Source organism: Podarcis vaucheri, assembly GCF_965113315.1.
Source record: "Podarcis vaucheri genome assembly, chromosome: 2".
Lineage (NCBI taxonomy): Eukaryota > Metazoa > Chordata > Lepidosauria > Squamata > Lacertidae > Podarcis > Podarcis vaucheri.
The window spans coordinates 125282338-125301039 of record NC_138760.1 but is presented as its reverse complement, the minus strand read 5'-3'; the positions used below and the strand labels follow the sequence as shown (position 1 = coordinate 125301039).

The following is an 18702-nucleotide window of genomic DNA, read 5'->3' as shown; positions in this document are numbered from 1 at the left end:
GCTGTGCCTCTTGGGCCTTACAGCTGGTCCAGCAGGTGAGGAAGGCTCACTCTTTGGCTCAGACTTGACACTTGCTGAGGAGGTGTTCTAGGTTTCCCCCCTCTGAGGGATCCTGAGCTGTCCCTGCCTTGGACCACGGTCCCCAGCAACAAGTTCCTCTTCCTCCTCAATCTCAAAGAGCCAGTGTGGTGTAGTGGTTAAGAGCGGTAGTCTCGTAATCTGGGGAACCGGGTTCGCGTCTCCGCTCCTCCACATGCAGCTGCTGGGTGACCTTGGGCCAGTCACACTTCTCTGAAGTCTCTCAGCCCCACTCACCTCACAGAGTGTTTGTTGTGGGGGAGGAAGGGAAAGGAAATTGTTAGCCGCTTTGAGACTCCTGAAGGGGAGTGAAAGGAGGGATATCAAATCCAAACTCTTCTTCTTCTTCTTCTTCTTCATAGAACGGCTGCGGAATCACGTCTGGATTAGCGTGCAAACGTTTCCAACCAGCTTGTTCACAGAACTCAGCACTATTGCTAATCACCAACCTTGACTGGTTTCCACTTGGGTACACAAAACGCCAGGCCTTGGAGCCAGGCTCATACCCCACAAAGATCATCCTTTTGGATCTTGGCTCACCTTTCTTGCGTAGAGCCTTTGGAATAAGAACCCAGGCCTCACAACCAAACACACGAAGGTAGTGCACCTTAGGTTTCTTTCCATGCAGCAAGAAATAAGGTGTATTTCCTACACTTGAGTTGTACACTCTGTTCTGCGTATGAACCACAAAGCGCCAGGCTTCGGACCAGAACCTCTGGGGTAGCCCTGCATCCCACAGAACAGACGCCACCGCTTCCTGTATCGTCCTGTTCCTTCTCTCCGCGATCCCATTCTGCTGCAGAGAGTAAGGAGCGGTCAATCGGTGGCTAATCCCCTTCTCCCTAAAGAAATCCTGTAAAGCAGAACCGGTGAACTCAGCACCTCTGTCACTTTGAAAGCCATGCACTCTGGTGGAGAAGGTTACCTCAACTGCGGTGATCCAATCCCTGATCAGTTTAGCCCCCTCCCCTTTAGAGTGTAGAGCAAACGTCCAAGCAGACCTTGAGAAATCATCAACCAGAAGCAGAGAGTACTTTGATCAATCAAGCGCCCAGAGATATAATCCAAAGTCAAATCCTGAATCGGCATAGTCTCCATCGTTAGAACCAAGTTCTCATAGCTCTTATCCAAAGAGCTCAGCAAGGCATAAGCCTTCAACTCCTCAGGATAAGGGACGTTGAGCAAACACAGCTTGCTGAAGATAGACAGCACCTGTGCAATGTGCTCACGTATCGGTTCCCCTGGGGCCAGCCTTTTCTCAAAGAAGGCACGCAACACATGCACCTTACCCCTGCTGTTGTGCGTTGGTGTATTCTTTGCAACGCAGTCCAAATCTGATGACAGGTCCGGAAACCGTCAATATGAGGCAACTGATTAGCCTCAAGTGCCATGACAATGTGGGACATGGCCTTCTGGACTTTCTTGGCTGCTGCAGCCGCACGCTCTTGATCAGCAGCCCCTGCCCCAGCGGCAGCCACAAAGGGGTCCTGCTGCATGCACTCTCAAAGCTGCTTCCCTCCCAGCCAAAAGTACATTCTTTTCTGCCCATCTTCCCAATTACTCCCATTGAGTCTTTCAAAGGGGATATTGAAGCTCTCAAAGACTTGTCCCTGGGGCTGAGCCATTGCCTCCCTTCCCTTCTGTTGGCCTTTTGCAAGAGTAGCTAATAATACTCACTCCGCAGCCAAACAGAGGGCTCCGGACGATGTGGCTCCAAGCTCCCTCTCCGTCAGCCTCCTCCGATCTGCCCTTTGAAGCCTTGGCAGTCGATCAAGCTGACGTTCAGTCTTTTAAAGCCTTTCAAGCCCTTTCACACACTCTTGGCATTGACCCATAACCTATTCAAAGATTTATTGCTTTATTGCCCAGCCACGCTTCCCTGCGAACCTCTGCTGATAGCGTCTGCAGCTTCTGTTTTTCCAGCGTAGCTTCGGGAGAAAGCAATTACCGTATTTTTTGCACCATAACACTCACTTTTTTCCTCCTAAAAAGTAAGGGGAAATGTCTGTGCGTGTTATGGAGGGAATGCCTACGGGTGGCATACCTACGGATTTTCCGCCTCTAAAAACTACATGCATGTTATGGTTGGGTGCGTGTTATAGAGCGAAAAATACGGTAAGCAGAAAGCAGAGCGTCTGTGCGAGTAAGGGCAGTAAATCAGCCCAGACGTTGCTTCTATGCTAGAAGCTCTTTATTGTCGCAAAACAGCATATTTACAATCCAAGAAAACCATCAGTGTCTAGCTGCATTTTCTCTGACTCCTTTCTCTCTCAGTGCAGCGACCGATCTGAAATCGAAAGCACTCTGTTGATGTAACATACTGGCTTACTTCCCTTGTAAGCCCTTCCCCCCTCAAGCATGAGTCACAGAAAGTTAACCCTGCTCCTGCCAACCTAGAGGTTCCAAAACACGTCAAAGTGCAAGTAGATAAATAGGCGGGAAGGTAAATGGTGTTTCCGTGCACTGCTCTGGTTCGCCAGAAGCAGCTTAAGTCATGCTGGCCACATAACCCGGAAGCTGTACGTTGGCTCCCTTGGCCAATAAAGCGAGATGAGCGCCGCAACCCCAGAGTTGCTTACGATTGGACCTAATGGTCAGGGGTCCCTTTACCTAATTCCAGTAAGCTACCGGTAATTCTTAAGCCATTAATATTCCCTTCAATCTCTTAACCTCCTGCTTTAGAGGAAAGGAAAGATCTGCTGGGCAATGTGTCTTTCAGCAGCATATTCTAACAGACATAGGGGAAAATAAATAAGTTGCACTATGGGAGACAAACAATTTTAATGAATGAAATGACACATTTAGTAGAGAGCCAACGGAAGCTTTCCTTCTCCTTTGGGGTTCTAACAAGACTTTCTCCCCTTGATTTCAGCAGATGATACGCAGGTAACTGAGAATGAAGGAGAACCTTGTGCAATGTTGTCAACGGAGCCTGAGCACAAAGAGATGAATGAGAATGTTATACAGGGAACTCAGGTGGAAGAGAGACCCTATCAATGTAGCCAATGTGGAAAAAGCTTCAAACACAAGTCAAACCTTTATCACCACCAAAGAGTTCACACAGGAGAGGCCCCCTATTTATGTAAGCAGTGTGGGAAAAGCTATAAGCACAAGACGTCCCTAGTTCTTCATGAAAGAAGTCACACGGGAGAGAAGCCCTATAAATGTGAGGAATGTGGAAGAAGCTTCAGTCGTAAGTCAAGCCTTGTCTCACACCAAGTTAGCCACACTAAAGAGAAGCCTTATAAATGCTCAGAATGCGGGCAGAGCTTCAGTCATAAGTCCAACTTGAACGTACACCAGAGAACCCACACAGAGGAGAGGCCACACAAATGCTCAGAATGTGGCAAGAGTTACCTAACTCAACCCAACCTTAGGGTGCATCAAAGAATCCATATGAAAGAGAAGCCTTATAAATGTGAGAAATGTGGAAGTAGCTTCAATCAAAAGAGCACTTTGAACGTACACCAGAGAACCCACACAGGAGAGAGGCCATACAAATGCTCAGAATGTGGCAAGAGTTACAGTACCCAATCCAACCTTAGGCAGCATCAAAGAATCCACACGAAAGAGAAGCCTTAAAAATGCTCAAAATGTGGGCAGAGCTTCGATCATAGCACACATCTCAACACACACCAGAGAACCCATGAAGTGGAGAAAACATACAAATGCTCAAAATGCAACAAGGACTTCTCCGTTTGATCTCATTAAACATAACAGGATGCACATTGAAGAAGACCTCACAAATGCTCAGAATGCGGAGAGAGCTTCAGGTGCAGCACCTCCCTTATGGCACATCAGAGAATTCATAGAGGAGAGGAGCCAGATTTTGGCAAGAGCCATGCTCCTGAACCAAGTCTTGTTGAACATAATGTAACCCGCCCTGATAAGAAATGTTTTGTATGTTCCATTTGTTCCAGAACATTTGGGTGCAGCGGAAGCCTTGGGTTACACCAACTGAAGCATAAATAGGAGACATTGCAGAGCTTCTCAGGCTGAAGCAAGACCCTTTTTTAAATCTCCAATTAATCAGCACAAGACAATTCCCACCAAATAGCCCACAAGTGTGGGGAAATCTTTTATGATAGCGCACTCATTTCACGTCAGTTGAATCGGCGCAAGACAGCAATGGAGAGGCAGAGAAATGTTGCAAATGCTTCTGTTTCTCCATTCTTCTACTTCAGTGTATTACTCCAGTCACTGGTACTTCTTTTTAAATGCATGTTTTACTTGGCACTTGCTTCTATAAGTATTTTAATGTGTTTTCTGGATTTACGAATACATTTTGTAGCTTTTTACCCCTTTTGCTTCTCTTTTTATTACTCTGGGCCCCTGTCAAGGTTGCAGTTTTAAACATACTGTAACAACGTTTATTAAACAGGTTTTCTCATTGCACATGGCTGTAGAATCTCTGGCCTGTGGGCCAATCTGTCTTCCCCAAGCCATGCCTTCTTATTTTTAATGTTCCTATGTGGAAAATATATGAAAATAAATTTTGGATTTCAATTTTAAAAGAGACCAGGAAGGCTAGAAATCAAAGTGCAGGAGGAGAGAGAGGGAATCTTTCTCTCTCAGCTGCCTGGTGGCTGGTCTTGGCTCTGTTTTCCTCCCTGTGAACTTCATTTCCCAGCAGCCTTTGCAAATCCCTCAGAAACAATCAGCAGCTGGCCCCATTTACCTGAGCATGTGCACAGCTGGGGGAGAATAAGTCTGGGATGCAAGAGGCGAGTCCTAAATTCAGCACCACCTGTCTAGAGCTCAAGAGAAAACGTCATGGGATCCTGTAGAAGAAGCTTAACATAGAGTTCCCATTTCTTCTCTGCTTCCTGGGTGCTGACATCCTAGCTTTTAATCTTCCACCCCCAGAGTGAGTGCTGCATTGGGGCTGGATAGTAGACCCATTTTCCTTTCTACTTTCCTGGGTGAGTTAAAGGGATTCTTTCATTTCTTCAGAGGGGGATAGAAGCTGAATCTGGGAGGTGCCTAGTGGTGGCAGTGGAATTTAGTGAGGAAAGTGTTGTTGCAATAGGCAACAGACTTTGGTTGAAACGCACAAGATTAGGAAGAAAAGGGCATTGCTGTACAGGTTTCCAAACTTTTCATGTTGGTGACAACGCCTTTTAGACATGTATCATTTTTCAACACAGCAATTCAGTTTTTCTAGCAAACTGCAGTTTAAACTAACCCCTTGCCAGCCCCAGGAGCAGCATGGGAAGAATTTGCACAATATACCTACATACTTCAGCCAACACACTATTGTGTGGCAACACACAGTTTAGAAAGCTCTGGGTTAATGTATCTGGGAGTGGGAGGCGGAAGGAGGGCCTTTCCCAAGTTTAGTTTCAGTTTCAGTTTCCCTTCTTTCTTCCTTTATCATCTTCCGTAAAAGAGCTTTGGCATTCAACGTTTCCTTATTTGGAGGTGTCCTTGAAGCAGAAATATAGGTTTGGAGACTGCACTGCTGGGGAGCTGGACCTCAAAGTCCCTGCCAGGAAGCAGCAGCATCCTTAGGAGTAGCTGTACTTTGCCGATGTAAAAAAAAAATGACCACATTAATGCCATACTTTTAAAGGTACCTCTTTAAACAGTCCTGGCTTCCTCCAAGCATTCATTTCATTCATTCATTTTACTACCACTCGGTACAGCAAAATATTGAAGCAGTTCACACAATGTACAATGATCCCATCACAAGCCAAAAGCAAGTACAGAGTGTCAAAATACAGTAAGAACCAATCAATCAAAACATTAAGATGGAATAATGCCTGTGTTCTATTACAATGCTTTTTTAGATAAAGGCCTATTTAAACCTGTATTTGTGGTTGATCTTAACTACTGCTTGTTCCTTGCAAACTGTATAGAAAAGAATACAGTGGAACCTCGGGTTAAGTACTTATTTGGTTCCGGAGGTCCTTTCTTAACCTGAAACTGTTCTTAATCTGAAGCACCACTTTAGCTAATGGGGCCTCCCACTGCCGCCGAGCCGCCGGAGCACGATTTCTATTCTCATCCTGAAGCATAGTTCTTAATGCACAAATAGATGAGGGTCACGGTGTAGTGTTTGGAGGCATCCCCAAACTCGGCCCTCCAGATGTTTTTGGGACTACAATTCCCATCATCCCTGACCACTGGTCCTGTTAGCTAGGGATGTTGGGAGTTGTAGTCTCAAAACATCTGGAGGGCCAAGTTTGGGGATGCCTGGCTTAACGCGAGGCCCTTCCTCGTAGCTCTCTGGGTGTGGGAATATCCCTAATATCTTGGGTGCCTTCGTTACATATCCCGCATTCTCTTACAGAGTTGAGAGACCTGTATCTGTGACCCATGGAGGACCATGACTCTATGAATCCTCACTGGCAGTGCTTTTTTGCGGGGGACGCAGAGGTACGCAGACCCCTAAACATTTTGTGAATCCAAGTCTGGCCTCATTACGGGGCAGTATTTCAATAAGAGTAGGGAAATGAGAGTACCCCTAAACATTTTTCAAGGAAAAAAGCACTGCTTACTGGTATGAAGAACCGTGAGACGTCGAAGCCATGCTCTCCTTCCAGGTGAAATAATTAAGAAGCAGAGGCCAATGGCCCATCTAGTCCATCATTCTGTTCTCTCAGTGGCCAAACAGATGCCTGTGGGGAAACATGCAAGCACAAGAGCTCTCTCCTCTTCTTGGGTCCCCCAAAACTCGTATTCAGACGCATTACCTCCTCTGACTTGGGGACAGAACAGAGCCGTCATGACTACTAGCTGTTGACAGCCTTCACTTCCGAAGGCTGGTGGGATTTCTTGGGAACTGCACCTCCAGATTCTACTCTGGCTCTGCTGGCCATCACACACCCTGTCCTCCTAATGGTTGAGAAGGCCATGTGCAGGCCACAGTAGACTAGACAGGGCTGCCTCTTCCATATTGTTTTATCTAGCCCTCAACAAGGGATTCCACATATCTTCAGGGTCTGAAGGTCCTGGAGAGCGCTGGGGGCACCCGCCCCAAAATAGCTGCTATGGCAGGTTGGAGAAGCAAGACCCTGGGGGGGGGCATTAATGCTGTGAGCCCCTCCATCAGAGCTCAGGTGGCTTTGATGTGTAAATAAACCATTTATTATCAAGATACCACAGTCTCAGTTGTCCCTCATTCTGAGGAAACTGAGCCCTCGGTAAGCACATGGAACCCCTGGGAATACCGCACCACTTGGAGATTGGGTGTGTGTGCAATAAATGGGCACACCTTAAATGTGTGGTGTGAACAAACACAGCCCTAATTTCTCACTTGCAGAGGGTGAGTGAAAAAGATGGTGTGGACTCTTGCTCCAGCTTGAACAAAAGGTTGCTATTGAAAGGATTCCTTTCTGCTGTTTCAGTTGATACCGGAGGAGAAGGAAGAGGAGGCTGCATATCTCCCTGATGCAGGCCAGGCTCCAGTTTTAGTTGAGCAGAGGCAGCTGCAGAAGGAAAACAAGGAAAACGAGGAGGGCAGGATTGTAGGCAAGTTCTGTCTTCCCCTACCCCTTTGCCCTCTCCCCCTCACTTGACCAAAGCCGCTCCCTTTTATATCTCACCTCCTTGCTAATCCCCCCCATAGTTTTTCTGTGTCGGAAAGCTGTTCCTCATGCTCCAGTTGGCATGGCCACCTACTGGTCACCACATGAACTGCAGAGAGTGATAATACCTTACATTCTTATTTATCTAGGAAGGCAAGAAAATCAGGATTTGTGCCAATGCATTCACAATAGGTGATTTTGTTTCATAAGAAAATAAATCCCTATTCAAAGATTTATTGCTTTATTGCCCAGCCACGCTTCCCTACGAACCTCTGCTGATAGCATCTGCAGCTTCTGTTTTTCCAGCGTAGCTTCGGGAGAAAGCAATTAAGCAGAAAGCACAGTGTCTGTGCGAGTAAGGGCAGTAAATCAGTCCAGACGTTGATTCTATGCTAGAAGCTCTTTATTGTCGCAAAACAGCATATTTACAATCCAAGAAAACCATCAGTGTCTAGCTGCATTTTCTCTCACTCCTTTCTCTCTCAGTGCAGCGACCGATCTGAAATCGAAAGCACTCTATTGACGTAACGTCCTGGCTTACTTCCCTTGTAAGCCCTTCCCCCCTCAAGCACGAGACACCCAACACCCTCTCTTGTCTCGCGCCTGAGGGAGGGATTGACCCGTAGTCATCCCAAACCCAGACCTTCGCAAAACTCCCCATGTCTTTGGAAGGAGAGTGGCTTTGTGAAGCCATCAGTGGGGTGATTGGTGGAGGGACAGTACTTCAGCGCAACTAACCCCTCCTGAACACTCGGACACACATTCTGAAAGCAAATGTCTAGGTGTTTGGTCCTGGCCTTGAATTGACCCGTCTCGGCCAAACAAAGGCATGGTTGATTGTCTTCAAAGACACATATCGGCAGACAATCTACTCCGCAGAGTTCCCGGACCAAACAAGCATAGAACTCTACTTCTCTGCACACCTCTGAAAGAGCACTGAACTCAGCCTCAGTGGATGAGAGCGCTATGAGACTCTGCTTCTTGGACCTCCACCCAACTGCTGTGTTCCCAAACTTCACCACTAGGCCAGACACGGACTTGCGGTCCTCAGTATTAGCCCAGTCCGAGTCCACAAAACAAATCAGTTTGACTTCACCTTGCGCTGGCAACCTAAGACAAAAGTCTTTGGTTTCCTGCAAATACCTCAGAACTCTCTTGATGCCATTCCAGGCTTGCACACTAGGGTTTGAAGCTTCCCTGCTGAGCAGATTGACAGCAAACGCTATATCTGGTCTGCTCCACTGGGACAAGTACAGCAAACTCCCTAGGGCTGACTGAAACACTTCAGCGTTTTCAAACACAGTGTGTTCTACTTGCTGACTATCCTTTACAAAACTAGTCTCCATAGGACTTCTCACTCCTGCACAGTCGCTCATCCAGAATTTCTGAAGCAGTTGCTCAATTTTGCCTCTCTGGCTGAGCAAGAAGCTTCCATCCTGTGCTCTGACAATATCTATGCCTAGATAGGTTTTGACAGCACCAAACTGTTTAAGCTTGAACCGTTTACCTAGCTCCCTAGCAAACCTTTCTACCTGTTTATCTGTCTCTGAAAAGAATAGCAAATCATCGACAAAAATCTGAACAAATTCATGTGTTGCACCTGATCCTTTCAAATAGAGGCAACTATCCGCAACACTTCTTTTGAAACCTAGCTCTTCTAAGGCTTCATTCAGGCACATGTTCCAGTTTCTGGCTGATTGATGTAATCCATAGATGGATTTGTGCAATCTCCACACAACACCTTGTCTCAAGATCTCAAACCCCTAAGGAGGAAGCATGTACAGTGTTATTGGTTTCAGAACTCACAGGGTTAAAGAGTTCTGGTGACGTCTCTTTCCTGAGGCGTGGTTAGAAATACATACGGGGAGTGGTTTGACGCCGAGTGTTTCAGTCTGCTTTCTGTCTCTATGCGAGAGGGAGAAAATGGGCGAGCTTTCGCCAGGCTGATTTAAGAGCTGTTAAACTTCATGATTAAAGGCTAAGAAGAAGATAAGAAAGCCTTTGTGTCTGCTCTGAATTATTGCTGCAATTGCTTCTCGCCGCTGTGTATGCTCTGCTACCGGCAAGGGAAAGGCAAAAAGGATTTTTGGATCGGCACGGACAACAGCAAAGCTGCGTAAGCGGAAGTGTGCCAGGCTCCATGTTTAGCCTCTCTTTTTACACTCTTTGCCGGCATAATTAACATAGGTTATGGACGCTTGCCAACGCTTTGAAGCTTTGCAGGAACGTCCCACATGTGGGGGAAGCCAGCAAGCTAGTTGAAAAGTTGCTGGGTCCAGCTGGAGCTCTGGAGCTGTGTCTTTGAAGCTGGAAGGAGCTCACTGGGAGGAGTACCGGTCTGCCTGAGCCGGGAGGCGGAGAAAGCTACTGCTGAGACGTGAGTACGCTTAGCCCCCGGGGGAGATGGCAGACGATCGTGAATCATTCTCAGTTCCCTTCGAAAAATTGAACGGACAGAATTGGGCCGAATGGAGCCGGAAGCTAAAGGCCTGGCTGGTAGCCAAGGGGTTGTGGGAGGCGACCCAGGGGCCCCCTCTACCACCACCTGCAGCAGGAGCAGCGGCGGCGGACATAGCAGCTGCTCACGCGTCGCAGAGGAAAAATCAGAAAGCCCTGGGGGCAATAGTGCTCAGTTTGGAGGGTTCCCAACTTCCTCTGGTTGAAGGGCTTGAAACTACCCAGGAGGCCTACCAAGCCCTTGAGAGGGTGCACCACAGAACCACGGCTGGTGCAAAGATCCACACCACCAGGCGCTTGTTTGAGATGAAGCTGCGTCCCGGTGGGAACGTCAGACAGCATGTTACTGAGATGCTATCTGTTTTCAATGAGTTGCGGCTGTTGCAAGTCAACTTTTCAGAGGAACTGAAGGTTTATATTTTGCTCAGCTCTCTAGACAAAAGTTATGACAATTTGTGTCTGTCTATGGAATCGATGAGTCCACAGGATTTGACTCTATCGTACGTGACAGGGCGTCTTTCGGACGAACAGGAGAGGCGTGTCCGAGAGGGCAGGTCTGGCGCAGGCAGCTCCACCAGTTGCAGAGGTGGGGGGGGCAAGCCAGATGAGAGCTCTGTTCAGGCTTTTTCCACTCGTCGATGTTACGTCTGTGGGTCTAACAGCCACCTTAAACGGGCTTGTCCGCAGAGGAGCAGAGAGGCCGGGCAGGATGTCTCCAAGGTCGTTTCCCATGGGAACCAGTCTCGGAGAGGAGGCCAGCGTGGGAACGCGAAGGAAGGACGTGTCAGAGAAGGGAGACTGTTATCATCTCACGGCTTCTCTGGCAACTTTGAAGAACAATTCCAGCAGGGACACAGCTGTGAGGTGGATTGTTGATTCGGGAGCGAGTCATCACCTCATTGGGACACCATCTACTGGGAGGCTGCGGAATTGCAGGGCTGTTTCAACTGGAACTACTGTTACATTAGCTGATGGGACACAAAAATCAGTTTCTAATGCTGCTGATGTTTATATTTCTGTTTTGCAGGCGGAGCTGGAGTGCTTCATTGTACCAGGGATGAAGTGTTGCCTGTTATCAGTACCTGCTCTTACGAAGCAGGGATACAAAATTTGTTTTGAAAATGATACCTGTTCCATTTTCAGAGGGGGGAGACAACTTGTCAACGTGGAAAGCAAGAACAATCTCTTTGTTCTGGAAACACCTCTGGAGGGTGGTGGGAATGCAGGAAAAGCAAAGGCGCAGTGTGCTAGTGTTCCCAGCCATGATTCATGTGTTCATATATGGCACAAGAGAATGTCTCATGCTTGTCTGGAAGATGTTAAAAGATTGCCCAGCTGCACCAAAGGTTGTAGAATCACACCATGTGAGGGATTCCTAGAGTGCAGGGCATGCAGGAAGGTTCAAAGGAGTGGTTTTCCCGGGGTAAAGAGGGTAACCACAAAACCTTTTGAGTTGGTTCACACAGATCTTACAGGACCCATGAAGTGTGAGAGTCTGGGTGGGGCCAGGTTTCTGCTAACGATGGTAGATGATTTTTCTCAGAATTTATGGTGTTTCTCTCACAGGTCACAGAGGGAGGCGGCGCAACTCATCCAGGATTGGGTTGCGGAGGTGGAACTAAGGTTCTCCACCAAGGTGCAAGAGTTCAGGAGCGACCGTGGGTCACAGTTCACAGGGTCTGCTCTGAAGGAGTTCTTCAAGCAGAAGGGAATTCGTCACCAGGTGACGGGTGCAAAGTCTCCTCAAGAGAGAGGCGTGGCAGAGCACAGGAGTGAAGCACTGGCTGAAGCTGTCAGGGTTTTACTGTGTGACTCTGGGCTGCCTCAGAGCTTTTGGAGTGAGGCTTGGAAATTTGCCAGCTTTGTTTTTAACAGGTCCTACAATCACGATGTAGGGGACACACCGTATTTTCTGTTGCACAAGGAAAAGCCACAGGTGCATTTCTTCCGTTCGTTTGGTTCTAAGGCTTCAGTGCCAATACCAACAGCGCAACGGAAGGAGAGTGGTCCGAGGTGCCAGGACATGATCTTCTGTGGGTATGATCCTGCAACAAATGGGTGGAAGTTTGCATACCCAGAGGGTGATCAGACCAAGCTGCTGGTCAGCAAGCATGCTGAGTTCTTTGAGCAGGGTGGTTGGTCACGACCAAAGGTTGGTTCTGATTTTCTCTCAGAATGCTTGTCCGATTCTGAGGGGGAGGAAAGGGAGGAAGAAAGGGAGGAAGGAGAGGCAGAGGCGGAGCCTGTTGCTGAAGACCAGGTTGCTGATGATGGTCAGGCACAGGGGTGGGTTTCTCCACAGGTTAAGAGAGAACCCAAGAGCGAGCCTTCATCTCCTGTTAGCCAAGTGCAGGAGGCCCGAAGACGCAGCAAGTCAGAGGGGGAGTCTTCTGAGCTTTCGGGAGACACACTTGCTGATCCCAGTGGGTCAGGAGGAGCGCCCGAGGTTGTGCTCCGGCGGTCAACTCGGACCACAAAGGGGATTCCACCTGAGAGGTTTCAGGTCACCAGTGCGTGGGTTGGTTTCGCACAGTGTGATTCTGGGAGTGTGGAAGGGATTCAGCAATTGCCTGGGATAGATGCCAGTGGGAGGCAAAAGGCAATGGGAGGTGAGTTGAACTCAAAGAGGTCTGTAAATAGGGGTTCACAGTTTCCCTCAGGATTCATGACGAGAGGGGGTGTTATTGGTTTCAGAACTCACAGGGTTAAAGAGTTCTGGTGACGTCTCTTTCCTGAGGCGTGGTTAGAAACACATACGGGGAGTGGTTTGACGCCGAGTGTTTCAGTCTGCTTTCTGTCTCTATGCGAGAGGGAGAAAATGGGCGAGCTTTCGCCAGGCTGATTTAAGAGCTGTTAAACTTCATGATTAAAGGCTAAGAAGAAGATAAGAAAGCCTTTGTGTCTGCTCTGAATTATTGCTGCAATTGCTACTCGCCGCTGTGTATGCTCTGCTACTGGCAAGAGAAAGGCAAAAAGGATTTTTGGATCGGCACGGACAACAGCAAAGCTGCGTAAGCGGAAGCGTGCCAGGCTCCATGTTTAGCCTCTCTTTTTACACTCTTGGCCGGCATAATTAGCATATACAGCTCCTCTTGGAGATCTGAGTTCAGGTAGGCAACATCCACATCAAAGTGGTTTACCTTCCAACCTCTCTGTGCAGCAAAAGCTAAAAGCGTTCTCAGAGTCTCTGCTGGTGAGGTTGGCGAATACACCTCAGTGAAGTGTATTCCCTTTCTCTGAGTGAATCCTTGAGCAACTAACCTAGCTTTATACTGTGGTTCTCCAGCGTCCGTGGGTTTAAGGCGGTAAACCCACCTGTAACTCACAGCCTGTTTGCCCGGTGGCAACTCTGTGAGTAAGAACACACCTAGGTCTTTCGTGGACTTCATCTCTTTGTCCATTGCCCTGTGCCACTTACCTGCTTCTTCCTGAGGTAAACTCTGAATATCCTCGAAGGATTCAGGTTCACATCTGGCTGCACCTACCCAGACGCCTGAAGCGTCATACCAATCAGGAGGCCTCCTTGTCCTCGCTGATCTCCTCAGTGTGAACCCTGTGTCCCTGCTGACTCACTGGGTCCAGCTAAATCATCCTCAACCTCAGTGTCTTCCCCCTCTGACCTGCTGCGCCTCTTGGGCCTTACAACTGCTCCAGCAGCTGAGGAAGGCTCACTCTTTGGCTCAGACTTGACACTTGACTGAGGAGGTGTTCTAGGTTCCCCCCTCTGAGGGATCCTGAGCTGTCCCTGCCTTGGACCACGGTCCCCAGCAACAAATTCCTCTTCCTCCTCAATCTCAAAGAGCCAGTGTGGTGTAGTGGTTAAGAGCGGTAGTCTCGTAATCTGGGGAACCGGGTTCGCGTCTCCACTCCTCCACATGCAGCTGCTGGGTGACCTTGGGCCAGTCACACTTCTTTGAAGTCTCTCAGCCCCACTCACCTCACAGAGTGTTTGTTGTGGGGGAGGAAGGGAAAGGAGATTGTTAGCCGCTTTGAGACTCCTGAAGGGGAGTGAAAGGAGGGATATCAAATCCAAACTCTTCTTCTTCTTCTTCATAGAACGGCTGCGGAATCACGTCTGGATTAGCGTGCAAACGTTTCCAACCAGCTTGTTCACAGAACTCAGCACTATTGCTAATCATCAACCTTGACTGGTTTCCACTTGGGTACGCAAACCGCCAGGCCTTGGAGCCAGGCTCATACCCCACAAAGATCATCCTTTTGGATCTTGGCTCACCTTTCTTGCGTAGAGCCTTTGGAATAAGAACCCAGGCCTCACAACCAAACACACGAAGGTAGTGCACCTTAGGTTTCTTTCCATGCAGCAAGAAATAAGGTGTATTTCCTACACTTGAGTTATACACTCTGTTCTGCGTATGAACCAAAAAGTGCCAGGCTTCAGACCAGAACCTCTGGGGTAGCCCTGCATCCCACAGAACAGACGCCACCGCTTCCTGTATTGTCCTGTTCCTTCTCTCCGCGATCCCATTCTGCTGCAGAGAGTAAGGAGCGGTCAATCGGTGGCTAATCCCCTTCTCCCTAAAGAAATCCTGTAAAGCAGAACCGGTGAACTCAGCACCTCTGTCACTTTGAAAGCCATGCACTCTGGTGGAGAAGGTTACCTCAACTGCGGTGATCCAATCCCTGATCAGTTTAGCCCCCTCCCCTTTAGAGTGTAGAGCAAACGTCCAAGCAGACCTTGAGAAATCATCAACCAGAAGCAGAGAGTACTTTGATCAATCAAGTGCCCAGAGATATAATCCAAAGTCAAATCCTGAATCGGCATAGTCTCCATCGTTAGAACCAAGTTCTCATAGCTCTTATCCAAAGAGCTCAGCAAGGCATAAGCCTTCAACTCCTCAGGATAAGGGACGTTGAGCAAACACAGCTTGCTGAAGATAGACAGCACCTGTGCAATGTGCTCACGTATCGGTTCCCCTGGGGCCAGCCTTTTCTCAAAGAAGGCACGCAACACATGCACCTTACCCCTGCTGTTGTGCGTTGGTGTATTCTTTGCAACGCAGTCCAAATCTGATGACAGGTCCGGAAACCGTCAATATGAGGCAACTGATTAGCCTCAAGTGCCATGACAATGTGGGACATGGCCTTCTGGACTTTCTTGGCTGCTGCAGCCGCACGCTCTTGATCAGCAGCCCCTGCCCCAGCGGCAGCCACAAAGGGGTCCTGCTGCATGCACTCTCAAAGCTGCTTCCCTCCCAGCCAAAAGTACATTCTTTTCTGCCCATCTTCCCAATTACTCCCATTGAGTCTTTCAAAGGGGATATTGAAGCTCTCAAAGACTTGTCCCTGGGGCTGAGCCATTGCCTCCCTTCCCTTCTGTTGGCCTTTTGCAAGAGTAGCTAATAATACTCACTCCGCAGCCAAACAGAGGGCTCCGGACGATGTGGCTCCAAGCTCCCTCTCCGTCAGCCTCCTCCGATCTGCCCTTTGAAGCCTTGGCAGTCGATCAAGCTGACGTTCAGTCTTTTAAAGCCTTTCAAGCCCTTTCACACACTCTTGGCATTGACCCATAACCTATTCAAAGATTTATTGCTTTATTGCCCAGCCACGCTTCCCTGCGAACCTCTGCTGATAGCGTCTGCAGCTTCTGTTTTTCCAGCGTAGCTTCGGGAGAAAGCAATTACCGTATTTTTTGCACCATAACACTCACTTTTTTCCTCCTAAAAAGTAAGGGGAAATGTCTGTGCGTGTTATGGAGGGAATGCCTACGGGTGGCATACCTACGGATTTTCCGCCTCTAAAAACTACATGCATGTTATGGTTGGGTGCGTGTTATAGAGCGAAAAATACGGTAAGCAGAAAGCACAGCGTCTGTGCGAGTAAGGGCAGTAAATCAGCCCAGACGTTGCTTCTATGCTAGAAGCTCTTTATTGTCGCAAAACAGCATATTTACAATCCAAGAAAACCATCAGTGTCTAGCTGCATTTTCTCTGACTCCTTTCTCTCTCAGTGCAGCGACCGATCTGAAATCGAAAGCACTCTGTTGATGTAACATACTGGCTTACTTCCCTTGTAAGCCCTTCCCCCCTCAAGCATGAGTCACAGAAAGTTAACCCTGCTCCTGCCAACCTAGAGGTTCCAAAACACGTCAAAGTGCAAGTAGATAAATAGGCGGGAAGGTAAATGGTGTTTCCGTGCACTGCTCTGGTTCGCCAGAAGCAGCTTAAGTCATGCTGGCCACATAACCCGGAAGCTGTACGTTGGCTCCCTTGGCCAATAAAGCGAGATGAGCGCCGCAACCCCAGAGTTGCTTACGATTGGACCTAATGGTCAGGGGTCCCTTTACCTAATTCCAGTAAGCTACCGGTAATTCTTAAGCCATTAATATTCCCTTCAATCTCTTAACCTCCTGCTTTAGAGGAAAGGAAAGATCTGCTGGGCAATGTGTCTTTCAGCAGCATATTCTAACAGACATAGGGGAAAATAAATAAGTTGCACTATGGGAGACAAACAATTTTAATGAATGAAATGACACATTTAGTAGAGAGCCAACGGAAGCTTTCCTTCTCCTTTGGGGTTCTAACAAGACTTTCTCCCCTTGATTTCAGCAGATGATACGCAGGTAACTGAGAATGAAGGAGAACCTTGTGCAATGTTGTCAACGGAGCCTGAGCACAAAGAGATGAATGAGAATGTTATACAGGGAACTCAGGTGGAAGAGAGACCCTATCAATGTAGCCAATGTGGGAAAAGCTTCAAACACAAGTCAAACCTTTATCACCACCAAAGAGTTCACACAGGAGAGGCCCCCTATTTATGTAAGCAGTGTGGGAAAAGCTATAAGCACAAGACGTCCCTAGTTCTTCATGAAAGAAGTCACACGGGAGAGAAGCCCTATAAATGTGAGGAATGTGGAAGAAGCTTCAGTCGTAAGTCAAGCCTTGTCTCACACCAAGTTAGCCACACTAAAGAGAAGCCTTATAAATGCTCAGAATGCGGGCAGAGCTTCAGTCATAAGTCCAACTTGAACGTACACCAGAGAACCCACACAGAGGAGAGGCCACACAAATGCTCAGAATGTGGCAAGAGTTACCTAACTCAACCCAACCTTAGGGTGCATCAAAGAATCCATATGAAAGAGAAGCCTTATAAATGTGAGAAATGTGGAAGTAGCTTCAATCAAAAGAGCACTTTGAACGTACACCAGAGAACCCACACAGGAGAGAGGCCATACAAATGCTCAGAATGTGGCAAGAGTTACAGTACCCAATCCAACCTTAGGCAGCATCAAAGAATCCACACGAAAGAGAAGCCTTATACATGCTCAAAATGTGGGCAGAGCTTCAATCGTAGCACACATCTGAAAAGACACCAGAGAACCCATGAAGTGGAGAAAACATACAAATGCTCAAAATGTGACAAGGACTTTACTTCTCCGTTTGATCTCATTAAACATAACAGGATGCATGTTGACAAAGGACCTTACAAATGCTCAGAATGCGGAGAGAGCTTCAGGTGCAGCACATCCCTTATGGCACATCAGAGAATTCATAGAGGAGAGGAGCCAGATTTTGGCCTGAGCCATGCTTCTGAACCAAGTCTTGTTGAACATAATGTAACCCGCCCTGAAAAGAAATGTTTCGTATGTTCCATTTGTTCCAGAACATTTGGGTGCAGCGGAAGCCTTGGGTTACACCAACTGAAGCATAAATAGGAGACATCGCAGAGCTTCTCAGGCTGAAGCAAGACACTTTTTAAAATATCCAATTAATCAGCACAAGACAATTCCCACGAAATAACCCACAAGTGTGGGAAAATCTTTTATGATAGCGCACTCATTTCACGTCAGTTGAATCGGCACAAGACAGCAGTGGAGAGGCAGAGAAATGTTGCAAATGCTTCTGTTTCTCCATTCTTCTACTTCAGTGTATTACTCCAATCACTGGAACTTCTTTTTAAATGCATGTTTTACTTGGCACTTGCTTCTAGAAGTATTTTAATGTGTTTGCTGTATTCACGAATAAATTTTGTAGGTTTTTACCCCTTTTGCTTCCCTTTTTATTACTCTGGGCCCCTGTCAAGGTTGCACTTTTAAACATACTGGTAACAACGTTTATTAAACAGGTTTTCTCATTGCACATGGCTGTAGAATCTCTGGCCTGTGGGCCAATCTGTCTTCCCTATTTCCCTTCTTATTCCCTTCTTATTTTTAATGTTCCTATGTGGAAAATATATATGAAAATAAATTTTGGATTTAAATTTTAAAAGAGACCAGGAAGGCTAGGAATCAAAATGCAGGAGGAGAGAGAGGGAATCTTTCTCTCTCAGCTGCCTGGTTGCTGGTCTTGGCTCAGTTTTCCTCCCTGTGAACTTCATTTCCCAGCAGCCTTTGCAAATCCCTCAGAAACAATCAGCAGCTGGCCCCATTTACCTGAGCATGTGCACAGCTGGGGGAGAATAAGTCTGGGATGCAAGAGGTGAGTCATAAATTCAGCACCACCTGTCTAGAGCTCAAGAGAAAACGTCATGGGATCTTGTAGGAGAAGCTTAACATAGAGTTCCCATTTCTGCTCTGCTTCCTGGGCGCTGACATCCTAGCTTTTAATCTTCCACCCCCAGAGTGAGTGCTGCATTGGGGCTGGATAGTAGACCCATTTTCCTTTCTACTTTCCTGGGTGAG

General features: G+C 47.7%; 1 long non-coding RNA gene across 3 annotated transcripts in view; it reads right to left on the bottom strand.

Annotated features, from left to right (window-relative positions):
• LOC309525452 overlaps nucleotides 1-18702 on the bottom strand; it is a 34073-nt gene extending 15371 nt beyond the window's left edge. The window contains exons 1-4 of one of the 3 annotated variants that reach the window (XR_014216297.1): nucleotides 18454-18702; nucleotides 7337-7508; nucleotides 6579-6782; nucleotides 4757-4829 (exon numbers count right to left, since the gene is read on the bottom strand). This is a non-coding gene — a long non-coding RNA (uncharacterized lncRNA). Of the gene's footprint in view, nucleotides 1-4756; nucleotides 4830-6578; nucleotides 6783-7336; nucleotides 7554-18453 lie in introns of those variants that run through there. The other 2 variants (XR_014216298.1, XR_014216299.1) reach the window with 2 other exon arrangements.